This window comes from Cannabis sativa, chromosome 4, assembly GCF_029168945.1.
Source record: "Cannabis sativa cultivar Pink pepper isolate KNU-18-1 chromosome 4, ASM2916894v1, whole genome shotgun sequence".
In the NCBI taxonomy this organism is placed as follows: Eukaryota; Viridiplantae; Streptophyta; class Magnoliopsida; order Rosales; family Cannabaceae; genus Cannabis; species Cannabis sativa.
In genome coordinates this window covers 36,205,106-36,209,206 of record NC_083604.1, presented here as the reverse complement: position 1 = coordinate 36,209,206, position 4,101 = coordinate 36,205,106, and positions in this window count along the sequence as shown.

The following is a 4,101-nucleotide window of genomic DNA, read 5'->3' as shown; positions in this document are numbered from 1 at the left end:
TGTATTAAATTCAAGAAATAAATAATTAAGTGTAGAGAAGGCTTAATTATTAATCTCTAGTTTAATACTAGGAAAAAATAAATTGTACCAAAATTAATTATTTAAATAATTAATTTCACAATGTATAATATTTTCCTATTTAATATTAGAAATAATAAGTAGTCTAGAAATAACTATCTAGAAAATATTTTATTTGACTAAGTATCTTTTCCACAAAATTTGAAAAAATATCTAATTTAGGTTGTATTAGAAAAAATCTAGAACCTAAATATTTTTCAAATTTAAATTTAATTAAATATCAAAAATTAAGTTGTAACCACTTAATTTAAAAATATTCCATTTTAAGTTAATATTCGAAAAGATATTAACTTAAACAATATCTAAAATATTCCATTTTAAGTTAATATTCGAAAAGATATTAACTTAAAAAATATCTAAAAAATCTTAATAACCAATGCCTAAAATTCCTCAACTTAATTTTGAAATTTGAAATCCAAAAGATATTCAGATTTAAGTTGGTTAGTTGTAGATAACTAAATATCAACTTAAATAGGAATATTTAATGAAAAATTTAAATTAAGCTCCAGAAAGAATCTAGATGGTTATAATTCTATATTTAATTAAATACAAGAAAATACATATAGTTTAGCTTAGAATAAAAAATTCTTTAAACTATAATTTTCTTAAATTAATTTCAAAATAAATGAAATTAATTATGTTGCTAATCAATTTTATTAGGTTAAACTAGTTTAATTAACCTAGTACAGTTATTCAAATCAGGCAAATGGGCCTTCACGATTGGGGTAGTTCATGTGAGGGGGTGCTGGGTTCAGTATGTCGTACCCACTTCTATGGCTCCCAACTCTCACACAAGGCCCAAAAGAGAGGAATTTAACCTTAAAATGAACAACTGTTATTAATTGAATAAGCCCAAAACTAAATGGGCCTAAATAAAATCTATCAAGAACTATGATAATTTATTTAGCAACATTAACCTATATGCATCTATAATGAAATTAAACACATAGGCTCACACAGGCACACTTTGGATGGGTCCTATCATGTTGCTAGGTCATACACAGATGAAAGAAGATTGTAAATATACCTGTTACAAATTATTATCTTGACCAAGGGAGCCATCAGATCAATAGATCTGGCAAAAGGTAACCATGGCTATTTGCAATCAAGTTATAATAGGTTTTGAAAATTTACACACAAGCTAAAACACATACTCCTGCAACAAGGTTAGCTGGATAGTTGGATGTAGGATTTATTTAATTTTAAATTAAATAATTAATTAAATAAATAAAATATTTATTTTCAAAAAATTAAAATAAAATAAAAAAAAATCGAAAAATTTTAAAAAAATTTAAATTTAAAATTAAACCTACAATTTTGAAAAATTAGGTTTCAACCAACCTAAATATCATTTCAAAATTTGCTAACTACTTTTAAAATTTAAATGTTATTTTATAAATAAAAATTAAATAAAAAATTAGAAAAGATAAATGAATATCTTTTTCAGATTTTAAATGTAATTTAAATAAATAAAATAACAAAATTTAAAAGTTAGCAAAATATCTTATATCTATTTAAAATTACATGATTATAATTATCTTATTTTAAATTTAAATAAGGTCAAATTATTTTTAAAAAAAATTAATTTAAAAAATTTAAAATCTGACCTTAAATTTAAAAATAAGATAAGATATAATCAAATTTAAAAATAAGATAGATAATTAAGCAAAAAGATAGATACTAACTATTTTCAAATTCAAATTACACTAATATCTTGAATTAAATTTAAAAAATATTAAATTAACTCAAAATGATAATTAGAATTGAATTAGGAATAGTAATAGTATAAATACAGAACTACACAAAAAGTCGGAAGTTAATTCCATGAAAAAGCATGAAAAAACGAAGAAAAACAAAAAAATTGTGAACTGTACGGACAGTTTTCGCGATCGCAGGAAAATTTCAGCACAGCTCCGATTTTTTCGAATCTTCAAAAACTCATAACTAATTCAAATTAAATCGAAATTGAGTTCTGTAAAGAAGTAACTTGCTTAATTTTCCATACTATCCAATAAAAATAATTCCAGAAACAGAATCGCAATTACTTTTCACGAAAATTTACAAACATCAATCAATCATCAAATAACACTCAATACAACATGATACCATCCAAAAACAAACAAACAATCGTTTTAAAGTCCAAATTTCTTGCAAGTAAATCAATTACCATGGCTCTGATACCAGTTGTTGGAATTTATTTTACCAGGATCTTAGACTACTCACAAGTATGTTGATTAACACCCTAAATATGAACTTTCTAAAACGATGAAATGAACACATATAAAGTTTAGAAAACCTTACATTGGGTGCAGCGGAATAATATGACTTCTTCCGTTCAGATATCTAGCCCTTGATTCCTTTCTGTAGCAGACCATTATCAATATCTGAACCTGGATCTCTTTCTCTGAATCTTTGATGCTGAAACTCCTTTTTGCTGAAAGTCTTTCTTCATGATCTTCCTCACTATCATTGAGGTATCACTTGCTGTGTGTGGGCACTACTCATACACTAAGGATTTCAAAATTCGAGAAGAAGAAAGAGAGAGTGGGTTCGGCCAAAGATAGGGAGAGAGAGGCTCAGTTTTTTCTGAATCAGAAGTGTCAGAAGAAAAGTGTGTAATTTTCCTGAAGCCTTCACTATCTATTTATAGCATTCCACTAGGGTTAGGTTTGAATTATTTGGCATTAAAATAATGAAAATATCAGAGGGAAAACCCTACAAAAGTGGCCGGCCCTACATAGTGGATTTGGGCCTCACTTTTTGCAATTTTGCAGTTTTACCTTTTCTGCATCTGATTTTCTCAAAAACGCCAATTTTCTAATTCAACCATTTAAATGCCAATTCTAACTATTTAATAACTATAAATAATTATTAAATAATATTGTCATTTATCATATTTATTAATTGAACCATACAAAGTATCATAATTAACAAATATGCCCCTATAAACCCTTTCTTTACAATTTCGCCCTTACTTAGTGAAAAATTCACAAATAGACATAGTCTAATTTGAGAATTATAATTGATTAATCAAAACCAATTACATGAGTCTTACAAGCAATATTATCTCAACTAGTGCGGGGACCATGGGTCTATATAACCGAGCTTCCAATAAGTAGATCAAGAATTTAGCACTAAAATTCACTAACTTATTAATTCTTCGTTGAATCCACGCATAGAACTTAGAATTGCACTCTCAGTATATAGAATGCTCTATATGTTCCACCATATAGACACATCATTAATTATCCATTGTTATAATCCTAATTTGATCAATGATCCTCTATATGAATGATCTACACTGTAAAAGGATTAGATTACCGTTACACCCTACAATGTATTTATTCCTTAAAACACTTGACCCCGTATAAATGATATTTCAGCTTATGTGAAATGAGTACTCCACCATTTATGTTCGTTTGGTCAAGCTCGAAGGAGATCATCCTTTGCTTACTATTCGCCAGATAGAAGCTATAGATTCCATGTTTATGCTAGCGCTCCCACTCAATTGCACTACCGTGTTCCCAAAATGTACGTATCACCCTGACCTAAAAGTAGGCTTAACTAACAAATCAAAGAACACAAATAGCCTTTCAAGATCGAGCCTAATCATAACAGGATTAAGAACATTTGATCTAGGATCAACTAGGCGATATTGACTTGAATAGATATTACGGTAAGTTTAATAAATCTAAGTCAAAGTTCAATATCGGTCCCTTCCGATGCATACTCCATGCATCCAATCTGAGCTTTACTTTAACCAATGCTCTGGAAAGAACATAGCACTTCTCCAAATGCAAGTAAACTTTGTTGTAGATTATCATATCAGTAAAACCCTATGTCTGATAAATCTAGGAAACTTTATTCACATAGTCATGTTTACTTTCCAATGTGTTGACGGCACAATAAACAGGATCAAGTATGTGAAAAGGGTTTCAGATGAATTTATACATTATGTACATATAATCATGAAATCAATCATGTGAACAATGCAACATTAAATGTTATTTCTGATCTATATTA